This window comes from Ctenocephalides felis, unplaced genomic scaffold (genome assembly GCF_003426905.1).
Source record: "Ctenocephalides felis isolate EL2017-DRISC unplaced genomic scaffold, ASM342690v1 CF-g0.4_SCAFFOLD_03571, whole genome shotgun sequence".
Classification (NCBI taxonomy): Eukaryota; Metazoa; Arthropoda; class Insecta; order Siphonaptera; family Pulicidae; genus Ctenocephalides; species Ctenocephalides felis.
In genome coordinates this window covers 36,070,544-36,088,699 of record NW_020539725.1, presented here as the reverse complement: position 1 = coordinate 36,088,699, position 18,156 = coordinate 36,070,544, and the positions used below count along the sequence as shown (strand labels likewise).

General features: G+C 29.5%; 2 non-coding genes and 1 pseudogene across 2 annotated transcripts; all 3 read left to right on the top strand.

Moving 5' to 3' along the window:
- The window catches only part of LOC113385429, a 53,380-nt pseudogene that overhangs the window by 15,262 nt on the left and 19,962 nt on the right, over positions 1 to 18,156 (top strand).
- On the top strand, positions 17,094 to 17,165 carry Trnad-guc. The gene has a single exon. It is a non-coding gene; the product is annotated as a tRNA-Asp (tRNA).
- Positions 17,367 to 17,438, top strand: Trnad-guc. Its single transcript has one exon. It is a non-coding gene; the product is annotated as a tRNA-Asp (tRNA).

Here is an 18,156-nt window from a genome sequence, read left to right as displayed (position 1 = left end):
ACCTACATCATCAAAATTGCCATATCTTACCGGTTTAGGAGATACAGCAGTAGACTTCGATTTTCTACCGCCAGAAGTTAGAATTGATAATACAACTGTACATAATTCTACAATATTTACAAATTACACAATATCACCCAATCATAGTCTCTCGAACGCATCTGTAAATAAATCTGCATCAAGTCATGTTCTGGAAAAGGGTTCGGATACATCTTTATCCGGAGATCGAAAATTAGTTTATTGGCCCGTAGCTGTATTAAATGGTTGCGGAGACGTCTTCATGGTATCTGGAAGTTTTGGTTCACAAAAGACTGAAATATCAAAACCATTTTCTATGATGCCGGAAACACCAGATAATTATGGGCTGGATTGCTGTGCTCTCCTGGTTTTACAAAGTGTACCACCAACATTAGTTATTGCGTCAAGTAAAGGAGTTTTGCATCATTGCGTTCTAATGTCGAGTGAACTAGATAATGATAGATCATTTGTTGAAGCTGAGCATAAATTGTATGTTCTGGAGAGCGTTGAACTTCAATTAGGCTTGAATTTAAAATCATCAGTTGCTGAAGAACCATTTGATTGTTGCCCTTTGAGGCTGCATCGAGATGATATTGAACCAGCAAGATATTTAGTCTATCACAGTGCTGGAGTACATGCAGTTATCGTTCCTGCTGTTAAGCAGTTACAACAATTTTTAGAACTCGATGATGCACTTGATCCAGAACTAAATCCTCCAGCTTTAAACATTCCATGCGTTGCCGAATATTTACTATGCACAAATATTTCAAGATGTTCTAAAACGTTGCCAAAAAAATCTGGTCAATATACTGGAGTATTGGGGCTTACAATATTTGAATGTCCTCCAACTTTAATTACGTTGTTAGCGAATGGTCAAGTTATTAGTTTACCTCTCTCTTCCGTGCCATTTGGATACTCACAACCTAAAACACCTTCAACTAGTTCAAGGAAAGATATGCCCTCACCATTGAAGAATATGTTAAAAGAACCATTTGATCAGCATATAGCTTGCATATTGAAACCCAAAATGACACAGCCAATCATGAAGTTGGGAGACAACGTCAGTGCTAAACAGAGATATGAAGTTGCAACAAGAGCATTGAAAATTCTTCGGGAAGAGTATTTTACAAAGCTTAACGAGGCACGGCAAGAGATTGAGAAGAGAATTCATGCCTTGAATTTGTTGAAAAACCAGCAATTACAAGAAATAAAAAGGTTGACGGAAGAAAAAATTGAAATTAAAAATAGAGCTGAGAAAATAGCTGAGAAGTGTGAAGATGTACACAATAAACAAGAGAGCTTGACTGAACGTGTTCAAATGATTCTACGACTAGCAAGCCGACGTATTCCAAATATTACTCATTCAGAACGAGAATTTTTCGACAAATTGAAAAAAATAAAAATAGGAGCAAATTATAATAAAGCACAGATAATTTTGGCAAGAAAAAATATTGAGAAACAAAAACGTATGATACAGCAATATGAGAGTCAAGATCAGAAGAAAGACGTTTACTTAAGCGAAAATAGAATAGAAGCAATCAAACTTAATCTTCAGGAAAGGACTGCGCAGATAACTCAACTAGTGGAAGATATTCATATTATCAATAATCATTTAGATTTAAACTAGTCAATCTAGTGTTTTAATTATGGCATAGTACAATTGATTTTAAATATTTTTAGTTTTAATTATGGAAATATACTTCAATTTAATTTTTATTGACCTATGCCATTTTCTCGTTTTGTTTTATTTGAAAATAGTTTTATTTGACATAATTTTTTTGTACAAATTCCTTATTGTATTCATGTGTTCAATAAAGAAGTATAAAGAACTTTTTTTTATTAACATTTTATGCATAAAAAACATTATGAACTACAAATTTTAAATAATCTAGTGCATTGTGTGTCGATAGTAAACTTGCATTTAATAATGATTGATATATCGATTCTTTGAATGTGCCTGTCTCCTAGGTCTGATATCAATTTCTTTATATTTTTGTCATGTTTGCTTAATAGGGTAATCATTTACAACAATTTTCTAATCATGGAGATTAGAGGAACCTAATAATTTTATAAGTTTTTTTCAGTTTTAATACTATATTATTTTTCAAAAAATAATGCCGTGGAAAAACGATTTAGATAATTAATTTATGATATAATTATATTACTATTTTTAGGGTGCATGACGTTTATACAAATCGAGTCTTGCTCGTGTTGAAATCTATGCAAGATGTTGCACTACATGCTTTGCCAGGTACCTATTAAATAAATATTGCAAACAGAAAACGAAAAAAATATTATATTTTTTCTTATTCAGATGACGAACCGTGGACTGTGGAACAATTTTTAGAGAAAACTGATGAAACGTGCAGGTAGTTGCAAATTACTAGGCCTATTTTGTATCATTTTATTGTATTGATTTTCTATATAAACTAAAAAAATCAAGAAATATTTAAATTGTTTTTTTAGATCAGCTGCAGTAGAACTAAATCGTAAAAGTATTCTAGTAGAAGAAGCCATAGAAGAAGTGCTCGAGCTTGTGAAAAAAGCAGCAAAAGATTTTAGGGGTGCCGACACTGAGGATTTAGCTTTCTTAACACAGGAAGGTAAATAATCATGATGTAATTTTAATGTTGTGAGTTGAACGAGATTGATTTTGTAGTCTGCTTTATGTTTACTAAAAAATTGTTTGTTTGTTAACTTATGATTATATAAATCTTTAATACAGAATATATTTTAAATTTTCATTTATATCATGATTGATATTAGCCACTGCCGGAAATTCAAGTACAAACGCTAGCCCAGGACCGACTGTTAGTCCTGGATCCGATGGCGGTGCTGGTGGTGCCCAGCAGTCTGGTGCAGCAGGTGCTCAGCCTCAAGATTGGAGTGCTATTTGGGCATGCTTTGAAGAACCATATGGCCTTCTTGCCCCGGGTGCAGGACTTAATAAAGGAATGCAGGTATATTAACAATTTTCTTCATTATTAGATAACTTCTGGCGATAATAAGTGCTTTCGAGAGTTGCTTTATAATAGATTTGGATTTTAAAATTTTTGGCTATTTTACATAATTAAATTAATTAATCTTAAATGTTAACGGTAATTTTTTATATAAAATCTCGTCATAGGGGTAGGAAAAGATTTCATGCTTTTCAAAAAAAAAAAAATGTTTACAACTATGCATTCATGTATTCGTTCGTAAACTTCATATTATGAAGATATGTATGTCCCACCCACAAATATAATTAATATTGCACATATGTACATAACCAGACTTCATAATCGTTCGCCTACAGTATTCGAGGATGATTCTTTTATCATATGAAAAAATAATATAATTTCACAGTTAATGTAAAAAGCGAAACTGAAAACATACTTAATTAAGTTACTAATTAAATATTATTTTTAATTTATAAAAATCACAAAAGTATTGATTTGAAGCAAATAGGGCGTGGTCGCTAAGGCCATGTTGTATACTAACATTTGTTAATTTTTAATTACGATTTTAAAAAAATATAAAATTATATTATTGGCAGCAAATAACTCATTCATATACTTATGTGTAGTTACGATAAAATGAACAAATTTGATGATTTATCATGATTTATAAAGGAAATGGTTCGCAATGCTGTCGGTGAAATGCGCCGGTACTACAGTAGAAAAGTGGTTGATGCATTAATTAAAGTTACCAGACAAAGCTTGGATGCTATTAGGAAGAGATTTACTGAAGAACAAGATCCTGGTAAGAAAAACCATCTTGGTATTAAGAAAAAAATTAATTTTAGTTTCTAATTTGCGATAAAATACTATTTTGTCTATTGAATAATAAATTGTCTTGCTTTCTTCTTAAACAATAGTTAACCTAAACTAGCTTATTTTTTATGACTATGATGAAATTTTGATAAAATTATATTAAAAATTATCATGTAGATTTTCTATATTATATTTTTATTTTATGTTATCTAATTTAGGTCAATCCCAAAAGCCGGTATTTTTACTTCAAGCTCATTTAGTAATTCCGACAGTCCAAATCAGGCCAAATGTTGACCAAGTACAAGAAGCTTTAAATACAGCAGGTGAGATTCTAGTATACATTGTTTTAGTTTTATGATTAATTAAATTAACTTAATTTTTTTTTTTTAGGAAAAACTATTACAGCTGCAAGCAAAGGTGTCGGGCAGTGGATGGGAGGAAAAACCGTACAGGTAGCATTTGTTCAACTTTTGATGTGTTGATTATTTTATACAATACGTGTAAATATTTATTGTAAATACGATTTTGATTTTAATTATAATTATTATTATTCATTTAAATAATAATATATTTTTATTTTTGTTATGTGTCTGTCTAAAATATTATTTATGCACCCTTTGTTTATGTGTGTGTCAATGCTTTATGTGTTATAATGTTATACAAACGTTAATTGTGTGAAACCTGTTTATTGCTTCTCCTATATTTATTGTAAATAATTTACAATTATTTATTTTACTTCTTGATTATTTTAACCTCACTATATTTGCAATAATATTTATTCTCGTTGTTGTTTTTATCGTCAATCATTAAACTTAATTTATGTTTTAAAATTACATCAAAAAAATCACACAAATTATTGCATTAAACTACTTACTTCCATAAACGTATTTTTGACATTTTATACACTTTACCTATTATGATTATAAACAAATTATTATAATCGGTTTTCAACTTTTGGTCAATTGTTCCGTCACTATTACATGAAATTTCTTGACTGGAAATATTGCGATTACTTTATTCAAATTATATTTGCACTTGTATACATCGGAACGATTTAATTACATCGTCTGATAATCCTGAATATCTGGATATTGCAATTCTAAATAATAAAATATTCAATTCGCAATCACATTTCCTTCACGCATTTTATTCTGCCGCACTTGTCGCACTTGTATGCACAGAAAAAAGTGACGTGGAAACGCGTCATAGGCAAACGCACACAGGCTCTTCTGCAGGATCAATCAGCCGGCCTGGATAGGCGCAGCGCCCTTTCCATATCGAAGAGAAATCTGTATTCCAATGAAACACCACAAGAGGCTAGGGAAAGAAGGAGAAGAATGTATAGACCAGTTTCTGAGGAAAAACCTGCATTTCCAGCACAAAATAAAAATTTTCATGCTCATGTCATGGAAAATAAGGAAGTTGTGAAGGCTTTAGGACTTCTGGCTACTTGCACGCAGAATGTTAAACAGGTGTGAAGATGATTGCAATAAATATTTTACCGTTTTTGTAAAGCATTTAATATAGGAATAATTGATAATGTCATGATTTTTATATACATAATATATTTTGATGAGTTATTTTGATTCTGGGTGTAACACCAAGTAAAAAAAAACTAAAGTAGTTTTGAAATACTTTATTTAGCCATACGTTTCGGTCTTCGTCGTGACCGTCATTCAGTGGAAAAACTAAAAGATTTTATATGATGTATGAGGAAAATGATATAAAGTTATAGAACTTATATATAAATTCTTACAGAAAAAAATAATTATACAAAAATATACTGCACTATAATAAACCAAGCTATTAATAACTGGAACATATGATTTTTGACAATTTTTTTGTTGCATTCTAGTGTGTACAGATTGACTGACGTTTAAGTACTGAATGAATTGAGTTTACAAAATTTTTGTGAAAGTTTATATATATTTATATTTAAACTTGAATTATGTTTGTAAATACTACTACTATTAAATATAAACATGAACAGTTACATTTGAAAAGCAATACTTTTTGGGGTAACTCCAAAGTATATTCAAATATTGCATAAAGTCATAATATAATATTTACAAAAAGTATCTAGTAAAATATATAAGAACTTATAGTTGTGGATAACCTGATATCATGTAGTAGTGATATCAATTTTTACTTGAAAATAAAGATCAATAATATGTTTCCAATTGAAAATAGCTCATTTCGGGCACTGCAGTATGAAATGACAATGGGAAATCAGCTCACAGACACTGCCTACGCCATTACTACCTATTATTATTACAGCTGATACAAAACTATAATTAACTGATTTTATTTCAAAATGTTATTGAATTCTATTCGACATATTTGGATATGTAGCTCAAATTTTATAATCAGTCTGAATTCTATTAAGAGGTCTGTGACTCATCTTTGTAGTTTTTTTACTTTTGAAAATATACCTTAGTTTTGCATATAATTACTACCAGGAAATCAATCATTTACCCAGTAATATGAATATCTCTCTTCTTGTTATCGTAGTTTGATAAATATTAGAATTTGTCTTGATAAAAAACTGAAATTTCAATGAGAAAGTGGTTTTATTTAACAATCTTAGATAAAAAACTTATATTTATAGCATAAGTATTAGCTTTTACATTATTAATAATTTACATAAAATAATCCACTATTTCTTTACTTACCGAAATTTGTTCTCGTTTACTTAGGAAGTTACTACATTTATTAGACAATGGAAACCTTATCAATTTCTGTGGCGTAATGAGCGGTCAACTAGGGAGCTTCTAGCTTTGGGTTTGGAAGAATTTGAAACCACTTTGCGAAAATTGGGCGAACTAGATAGAAAACTAGCAGGAGAACCTGATATAAAAACATTTGCAAATTGTCTTGCAATAGACGCTGAAAAATTGAAATTTGGATTATTGACAGAAATTAAATGTAATAAACAACAAATAAATTAAATATTTATATACAATACATACTATTATATATATAGTATATATATATATACATATATATATATATATTGTATATATATATATATATATATATATATATATATTTTATTTGTATATAACGACGTTTATTTTCTAATAGCTTGCACACATAGCATCGGTCAGGCAATGAAGAAAAAATATAGACGTGAGATGGATTATATTTACGCGGTCATTAAGGAAATGGAAAGAAAATTGAATCGTCGAATTAGAGACTTGGATGATGTGAGAACAATCATGGAAACTTTACGCAAGATACGAGATCAAGAAGTTGACATGGAACTAAAGATTGATCCTATAGAGGTGATATCAGTTGTCTACTTACATCATGCTTTATATTTGTTATTGATTATAAGAAGGCACTCAATCAAAGATAACATTTGTTACTCAACTAGTAATTGTATATGAACTTGTTTGATATTGATATTAATAGTATACTATTTACTTAAAATTAAGTAAAATAAAATTCTCATTATTTGTATTCACCATTTCCTTCTTAATAATTTGCTTATACCTTCATGGGCATGCACAAGTTTTCAACAAATACTTGTATTGGATATTATAAATAATAATGCAACAAAAACTAGTTAGTTTATTTATAATAACTATAATAGTTAGTATAAATAAGTATATATACTTTATTTTGCTTGACTTCATATTATTACATCAACAAGCCATTTATTGGCTGACTGCAGTGTAAATATTATTTACACTTTTTATACTATTTTCACTCTGGTAATTCGCATCGTAAACTAATATTTTTTGTCTTTAATTATTTTCTTGATTAATTTTTTTTAAACGTGATTGATTTTCAGGAAGCTTTCAATATTCTTACAAGATATGGAGTGCCGGCTGAGAGAGAGCATTTGGAACTAGTCGATGGTCTCAGAGATACTTGGCAGAGACTCCAATCACGAGCTTTGGATACACATGTTAAACTCTTAGAAGCACAACCCAAATTTGAAGCTGATTTGGCGTCTAACTTAGAAATATTTAGGTTGTGAACTTTCCTATTGAATAACTAAAAACATATTTGTTAATCAACCATTTTATTGATTTAAATTTGAATTTTATATTTTCTTTTTAGATCCGACAATGCAATGTATGTGCATGAGTATAGAAATGCTGGACCCATGCAACCAGGATTAAGCCCACGTGAAGCATCAGACAGGCTTTTGCTATTCCAGGTAAATATAAAAATAGTAATATGTAACATAATACAATTTTAATTTGTCAGAAAACTACATATTAATTGATTATTTTGTTTATTATTAATTATATCTCACAATTAATTTTATATACATCATATTTAACATTCGTATGTTGTTTATTCTCGAAGAGTGTGTCTATTCTCAATTTCTATTAGATATTAAACATATGCTATTCTGAAAATTTTTCTATTGAGATAATTCTATTGAACCTGAACATGATATCGAATATGATATAATAATAATTTTGTGGGCCTTTGACTTTTTAACTCAATATATTTACATTGACTGATTTATGCCAAATTAAATTGATAACATTGTATTATTAACAGAAGAGTTTGAATTTTACGACACAGATAAAAAGACACTTGCAAAATTTAGTTTCAATATGAGTCGGTATAGAAAGAATATTAATGTATAAAATATGTTATTATTCAATGCAGATACCGATATAATATTAATTTATAAAATATATTATTATTTGCATCGGTATTATGCATTTTCACAAATGCTGTCTCTTCAGAATCGGTTTGATGGAATGTGGCGTAAATTGCAAACATATCAAAGTGGAGAAGAACTATTTGGTTTACCTACAACAGATTATCCTGAATTGGCTCAGATAAGAAAGGAATTGAATTTGCTTCAAAAATTGTATAAATTGTACAACGATGTTATTGATCGTGTGAGTAGTTACTATGATATCCCTTGGGGAGAAGTGGATATTGAGGAAATCAACAACGAACTCATGGAGTTCCAGAACAGATGCAGAAAGTTGCCAAAAGCGTAAGTCAGTAACTATATCTATTTTATATTAGACGAAATACTATATTAAGAGTAAGCGATCTAAATTTAAGCAATGCATAAGTTTCAAAACTAAAATATATTTTATAAGAGTTTTATAAATAATTAACAGCTCTACAATTTCAGTTTGAAAGAATGGCCTGCATTCTTTGCACTTAAGAAAACAATTGATGACTTCAATGATATGTGCCCATTACTAGAATTAATGGCTAATAAAGCAATGAAACCGAGACATTGGCAAAGAATTGTGGAAGTTACAAAATATAACTTTGAACTAGAAAGTGAGGGATTCTGTTTGAAAAATATTTTAGAAGCACCTTTATTAAAATACAAGGAAGATATAGAGGTATATTATAATTATAATTTTACCGACATTTTTTGATAAAAATAAATAAAGTAATATGTTTCATTAAAAGATTTTTTTTTTCAATTTTACAACTTACTAATAAAATATATATAATTAAAATCACAGGACATCTGTATATCAGCCATGAAAGAGAAAGATATTGAAGCAAAACTGCGTCAAGTAACAGGCGAATGGTCTGTACATGAATTAACCTTCATGACATTTAATAATCGTGGCGAATTATTATTGCGAGGAGACACAACTGCTGAAACCATAGGACAACTAGAGGACAGTTTGATGATCTTAGGATCATTGTTGTCTAATAGGTTAGAATATTCAAATTATTTTATAACATATTTTGATTCAAAAAAAATATATTGCACAATACATAATATTCATAATAATCTATTAATTTCTAATTACCTAAGCCAATTACATGTTATGATAAAAAAAATTATCTTGTGGGCTGCGGCAAATCACTTGGACATTTTCTCTTTAGTCGTCTTAATTTGGCGGCTGATTGCACTAATTGTATTTCAGGATTTGCATGTCTCTTCAACTTATCTTGGTAAATTGAGTTTCTACTGTTAATGACCTCCACCACTGCGGGTATCTTTAAGACCTTGTAGATCATATGGCTAGTCATAAACCATGGAGTATTGCTGATCATTGTTAGTATCTTGTTTTGAGTTCTCTACATTATAAGAATGCTGCTTTTGCTGGCGCAACCCCTCACATATATTTCTGTTGAGAGATTTGTTTTTAGATGTTTTCATATGGTAATCGAAATTTCTCGATTCATTTTACGTTTTGATGATAGCAAATCTTAGTATTGCGCAAATTGTTAATTCAAGTGGTTTTATTGCTTTGGGCAGCTATGTCTATTTACTATGCACGTAAATAAATGCGTCTTCATGGTTTCGCGGTGCCATAAAACTTAGATGCATTGTCCATACACTTAAGTTTTATGGCACCAGGTGATCATAGAAGATACCTGCTTAAAATGCATAGTAAATCTAGCTCCCAAAAGCAATAAAGCCACTTGAATAGCAGGAGTTCGCACTGCCATTGAAGCTGCCTCCTAATCTGGAAAGTGTATTATTTTTAGGTATAATGCGCCATTTAGAAAGCAGATACAACAATGGGTACATGATCTTGGAGGAACAAATGAAATTTTAGAACGCTGGCTTTTGGTTCAAAACAGTTGGGTTTATTTAGAGGCTGTATTTGTTGGGGGCGATATTGCTAAACAGCTACCCAAAGAAGCTAAGAGGTAAAATGATAGAGATTTCTTTTTTTTGAATAATTTCGAAAATTGGATAAAAAATAATAGTGTCTAGAAATTATAAATATCAGAAATACGCTAATATACTTGATAAATATCACTTAATACTTATCATGGTATAAATAAGAGAATTATTACAAATATATAACACACAAGTTAATATTTGGAAATCGTATAATTGTTATTACTAATTAAAATTTCTCAAAAATAATTATATTTCAAGATTCTCAAAAATCGATAAATCTTGGCAAAAAATTATGCAACGGGCTCATGAAACTCCAGGCGTTGTTTCATGTTGTGTGGGTGATGATTTGCTGAAGCAACTTTTGCCTCATTTACAAGAACAACTCGAGCTATGTCAGAAATCTTTGAGTGGCTATCTAGAAAAGAAAAGAACAATGTTCCCGAGGTAATAAATATTTATAGTGAAATAGCGTAGTGAGCAAAGTTTGAATAATAGCATAAAACTGTTTTTAGATTCTTCTTTGTATCTGATCCAGCGCTGCTTGAAGTATTAGGTCAAGCATCTGATTCGCACACTATACAAAATCATTTGCTGTCGATATTCGATAATACAAGATATGTAAAATTTCATGATGTTGGTAAGTATTTATTTTTTCATTGAATATTAAAAAAAATATTTTTAATATTTTTTGCTATATTATTGTGATTACGATCATTTTTATGCCTATAAATAGAATTTTTACACTTCAGTGACATATTGTATGTGATGGACCAAAAATATTTTAAAATGATTTTCATATAATTTTCACTAAACTTTTTATATATAGTAGGACTCAATATTTTTACGATCCTTTTGAACTACTTATTAATAATTTTTCAAAATAATCGTGACAATTTTTTATCCTAAAATGAAAGTAACTGCTGCTAAAATTGAGTATCAGAATGATCGACTGGCTTGGAGTAAAGAATGCAATTAATATTTGCGATATGGAACAAATATGTGACAAAACTATTTTTAATGGATGAAAATTAATGAATAATTCATTCCACTAATTTTGCATATATTATTTTTGTTACGTCGGTTTTAATTAATTACGGTAGTACTCACTCTATAGTAATTTTTGATAAATTGTAATTTTATGAATAATAATTAAAATCCATTTTAAATATATGATATCACATTTAGACAGTATGTAGCTATCATTATTACTATTAAATCAATATATCTGTTTCAAAAGTTGAAACGCTGTTGAAAGCAAAAACATATAAATATATTCAGACGTCTTAACTTTCAGTCATCAGATTGGAACAAATTTCTTAATATAACGGAAGTAATGGGTTTACTCCAACTAGCAATATTGAATTGAAACATGTTTCAGATTTAAATCTTTTTGTTATATTAACACTATTTTTATTGGATGTATTGCAGAATACAATAAAATGACTGCAATCATATCATCAGAGGGTGAAACTATACACTGGAACGAGCAGTACGAGCAGAAGGTTCTGTCGAAACATGGCTTACTTCTCTTTTGCAAACTTCTCAATCCAGTTTGCATGGAATTATAAGAAATGCTTCCGGGATGCTCAATGATCCGAACATAAATTTATTGGCGTTTCTAGATAAAATGCCAGCTCAAGTGATTTATCTTAAAAAAAAAAACTATTTGTTAGTAAATATATGACTTGTAAAATTATTTTCAGGTGGGCTTATTAGGAATTCAAATGATTTGGACTCGTGATGGTGAAGCAGCACTTATGCAAGCTAGGCATGACAAAAAAATTATGGCCGAGACTAATAACAAATTTTTGGAGTTATTGAATACTTTAATTGATCAAACTACTAGAGATTTGACTAAAATCGAAAGGATTAAATTCGAGACACTGATTACTATACATGTTCATCAACGTGATATCTTTGATATTTTGGTAATTAAAATAACATTAGTACATTCAGTTCTCAGAATTAATTTTATGTATATTTGTTGATCAAAATATCTGATTCAGATATCAGTTAACTTTGATAATTCTTAGTTTAGCTATTTATTTTCAATATAAAGTAAACAAATAGCTTTTTCATAACTATACTAACCTTACTTATTTATTTTTTATCTATAATTTAACCGATATTATGAATGCAACATCAATGGCAAATAATAAGGAAACGTTTTAAGTATCTGTTAATTATATGTACAAAAAATTGTTAAAGAAAGATATTGTAATTAGATTTAATTGTTTCTTTTAAGTACTGGCTTAATTTTTATTTATGAACAAATGCTATAAACCTGAGATTAAGCTAAATTATAGATGTCGTTAGTAAAAATAAGTTACAGAATAATACATGAATTTACTAGTCCAGTCATTTAAGCGTAAATTAGGTAAGAATCTCGGAATTCGAGTTACCAAGCTGGAAGCCTGTAAATACTTGTATATTGACACCCTAAACATGTCAAACAATGACATGTCGTTTTTTTCTATTTTTCCATTTATTTATACAACATTACTATATTTTTATAATCATATACTTCCTAAAAGAAATCTTTTAACAAACTTAAGAAAGATTTATCAAAATCCGAATAATCTTTAGGAGGAGTATATTTTTGCATACATTATTATAGAAGAATTTTATAAATATATATATGTATATATATATATATATATATATACTAGCCTGCCCGGTAAACGCATGTCACATATAAATGTTCCTGGGACTTATTAATATTCAATTGAAGTTTTTCTATATAGTTATTATTTGTGTTCTCAAGTTGTCTCAAAACCTACATATGGTAGGATTTCAATACTATATGTAGATTTTGAGACAACTTTAGGGTGTCAATATACAAGTATTTACAGACTTACAGCTAGGTATCTCGAATTCCGAGGTGAACTTACTATAATGACTGGATACTTATTAATAATTTTTCAAAATAATCGTGACAATTTTTTATCCTAAAATGAAAGTAACTGCTGCTAAAATTGAGTATCAGAATGATCGACTGGCTTGGAGTAAAGAATGCAATTAATATTTGCGATATGGAACAACTGGACTATCCTTGAAATATTATGAAGGAAAACTTTTATTATCTTTCACCACTTTTTGGTTTATTTTTGTATGTAATAATAGTTTTTTTGCGTATATAAATTAGATTTGATTTGCAATGTTTACAAAAAAAAGTTTTGATGTGTTTGCAAAATTATTTTAAACTTTTCAGTGTCGTATGAACGTGCGATCAGCAAATGATTTCGAATGGCTCAAACAATGTCGCTTTTACTTCAAAGATGATCTTGATAAAACTTGGATTGCTATCACAGATGTCACGTTCTCTTATCAAAATGAATATTTAGGGTGCACAGACAGACTGGTAATCACACCTCTTACAGACAGGTATTATTGAATTAATATAAAATTAATACATTTTGGGATAATTTAGGAATATTGATTAAAAATTAATTATTTCATCTTTGAATGTTTACCTTTATAGTTGTTTTAATATGTTCGATTATTTACAACATTTATACACATGTTTATAACAATATCCAAATCTATAACTTTTGCAGATGTTATATAACCTTGGCGCAGGCACTATCGATGAGTATGGGAGGTGCTCCATGCGGTCCTGCAGGTACTGGCAAAACCGAAACTGTTAAAGACATGGGTAAAACTCTTGCAAAATATGTTGTCGTCTTCAATTGTTCAGACCAGATGGATTACAGGTTAATGATAATGAATAATATTATTCACTCTATAAATTCCTTGACATCCATTCAAACATGCATTTAAGTATTATTATTTAATATTATATATATATATATATATATATATATATATATATATATTATATATATAATATATATATTATTATAATTATAATCTTCATCATATTTTAAAAGCCAACTATAAGCCAAGCATTAACTTGTAAGCAAACCTTGATAAAGTGACCTAAATTTACATTTACAATAATTTAACAAATTTTAATATAATTTTAAAACTTTAAGAATTTTATAGAATTTAAAATTCAGTGTTATAAGACTATCGTCTACTCTATTTGACTTCCCGTAGGGTAAGTTATAGTAATCGCAAAAAAATCGAGAATGAAAATTTGTATATATCTTTACGTTTCAGAGGTTTCTGAACATTATGGCATATCTTAGGGAAAATGAATGTATGTGTGCAGATACAAATTTTCGTCGACGATTTTGGGAACACCGATCAACCGATTTGAATAATTCAAAAAACATTCGATTCGTATCAATAGGGAGACATGCTGATTAGTTTTGGCGAAGGCGGGTCTAGCCGTTCCGAAGATACGGGGAAAAAAGTGCCAAAAACGTTAACTCAGTTTTTAAGAGAACGGAGGGTCCGATTTGAATAATTCGAAAAATATTTTACTTGTATTGACGAGATGACGAACTTATTAAATTTTTGGGAAGGCAGGTCCAGCGGTTATGGACTCTCAATAAAAATAAGTTAAAAAATGTCATTTTGCGGTCAAAAATGTTCATTGGACATATGTACATCAAATTATCAGATATTTTATAGAGATTTTAATAATGTGTACACATTTTGTGTAATTTTTTTTGAGTTTCGTACCAAGATTTTTAATTACGGTACGGAAAGTTCTAGCAATTTGCCTTAAGGCACGATGCAATGCACCCCGCTAGTTTATGTCATGTTATTGTTAAGAAAGAAAAACACAGCTGTCTTGAATAATCTGTTAGCAGCCTTTACTCGTCACATTAATTTGAATATTTTCAATTATCCAGAGGTTTGGGACGTATATACAAAGGATTAGCCCAGTCCGGATCATGGGGTTGCTTTGATGAATTCAACAGAATAGAACTTCCTGTACTGTCTGTGCTGCGCAACAAGTTGCGGTTGTATTGGCTGCTAAAAAAGAAAGAGAAAAACTTCATATTCACAGATGGTGATACTATAGACATGTGCCCAGAATTTGGAATATTTATTACAATGGTAAAATTGATAAATAATAAGTGAAATGTAAAATATATTTAATGCTTTTCAATTAAATTATTAATTCATGTAAATTATTAATTCATAAAATTATTTTATGAATATTACGTTCAGCATAAAAAATTTGAAATGTTCACATTCCAGTTTGATCGACTCCATCCAATATACTAAAATATAAAGTTGGAAATAGGTATCAGATAATTTCGCATAATCATAAAGATTTCCAGTGCTATTTTATGAAGTTATTTTATCAGAAATATAACTTGTTTTTATTTTCTATGATAGAATCCCGGTTATGCTGGTAGAAAAGAATTACCAGAGAACTTGAAAATACAGTTTCGAACGGTTGCGATGATGGTGCCAGACAGACAGATTATTATTCGCGTGAAACTAGCAAGTTGTGGTTTCCTAGAAAATATAACTTTAGCAAGGAAGTTTTATACGCTGTACAAACTTTGCGAAGAACAACTCACCAAACAGGTAATTATTCATTGATTGATGATCTATGAATATTTTATGGCATTTTTATTATGTGTTTTAAATATTCAACATAGACCAACATCTAACCACACATTGGGATAGTTAATTTTAATTTTAAAATGTATGTAGAAATTTGGAAGGCATACTAATGAAAAAATATTTTCTTGATTGTTTATAATTGTTATAAAAATGTTATGAAATTAGAATGTGTCAGACTATTTAAAAATTTATACAGAATGAGAATGCTTTGAAATCTTTTCTACAAATATTTAATTTCGTTTAAGTTTAAATCTTCTGATAGATTTTTGAAAATTCATGATATCACACACACATTGAATTAATGTGATTTAGAACAAAACATAATTATTTTTCTTTTATTATTATATTATGCTCTAATAAAATTTATCTAGTTAAATTATATTACAATTAATATTTCTTTTATAACCAATTTTTACGAACACTTGATATATTTCTCTAATTTTTTTCCAGGTACATTACGATTTCGGTCTACGTAATATTCTTTCCGTCTTGCGAACTTTGGGTGCTGCAAAACGTGTCAACAATCGCGATTCCGAAAGCATGATTGTGATGAGAGTTCTAAGAGATATGAATTTATCAAAACTAATTGACGAAGATGAGCCTTTGTTCATATCTTTAGTCTCTGATCTTTTCCCTAATCAAGCATTAGAAAAAACTTCTTATCCCGAATTGGAAGCCGCTATTCAGCAACAAGTCGATGAAGCTAAACTGGTATACCATCCACCCTGGGTACTAAAATTGATACAGGTAAAAGTTATTTATTTATATCATTATGTGAGAAAAGATAAGCAATTAATATTAAAAAAATAACATACAAAGTAGTAAATAATAGACTGATATTTTAACAAAATAATTTTGCTATTTATGCAATGTTAAAAGTGCAAAATATTTGATATTTATTATTTAAATAATATGAAATTATATATTACATTATAAGTTTATGGACGTTGAATGGTAAATATCCATAAGTTTCGGTGTCGCTCTCATTATTATTAGTTTTCGTCATTTCAAAATCATTCCAGCATATAACTTATTAAGCAGGACATAATTGTTACAAATGCACGCTGTAATACATATCGAATGCAGTGTTGATTTGCACCGAAATGACTTTTTTTTACTGATTAATAGTTTAATACCAATTGTGAGCAAACGTGCGTTATTATTTTTTCATAAGTAGTTTTACCGTAAATAAATATCATTATAAACGATATCGAATCGAAATCCTGATTTACGCCGTTCTCGCTATGTCCTCGGTAGTATAGTGGTCAGTATCCCCGCCTGTCACGCGGGAGACCGGGGTTCGATTCCCCGCCGGGGAGAATACTTTTACATAGTAAACAATTCAAAAATACTTTTTTTTACATTTTATGACAAGGACAACTTGGTTTTTTATAATTACTCTTGGGACGTAGATATTGGGAGTACGCCAACTTAACCAAAAAACCATCTCAACTTTAAGAGAGAAAAAAATGTAGTGGAGTACAAAGAGCCCACACTCTTTCAAAGTTCGGAAAGACGCGTCCTCGGTAGTATAGTGGTCAGTATCCCCGCCTGTCACGCGGGAGACCGGGGTTCGATTCCCCGCCGGGGAGGATCTTTTTGTGAAATTAGTTCTTTTTTGATTTAGTTATATGCTTTTATACTTGAATTTGCTAAAGTATATTAATTAAAGTAATAATGATTCGTGTTTAAACTTTTTTCCTCTTAATTTAAATTATTACTGATATTATACTAGTTAAACATAAGTATAATCTTAACTCCTAATATTAACAATGCAATATAATTTCTACAGTTATATGAAACTCAACGTGTGCGTCATGGTATAATGACATTAGGACCATCTGGTGCAGGTATGTTATATATTGCAATTTGATTACTAAAATTACCTATTTTACCTAAGTTATAAAAAATAGATTATAATTGGAAATACGTTTTATTGGAATATTAAATACTTACATCCATCTAACAAGTATTATCAAAGCTACAGCTTTTATAAGTTTGTTATCTATTCATCTAGTATCTATTTTTACTCTGCTCATTCCAATATCTTATGCAGCTTATAAACTCTAATTACAATAAATTTTTTTTTCATGAAAATGTATCGTTTTCTAGGAAAAACATGCTGTATTCAAATGCTGATGCGAGCCTTGTCTCAATGCGAAGACGTTCATCGTGAAATGCGTATGAATCCTAAAGCAATAACAGCTGCTCAGATGTTTGGTAGATTGGATGTGGCCACTAATGATTGGACGGATGGAATATTCTCTGCCTTATGGCGAAAAACTTTAAAGGCACCCAGTGGTAAATACA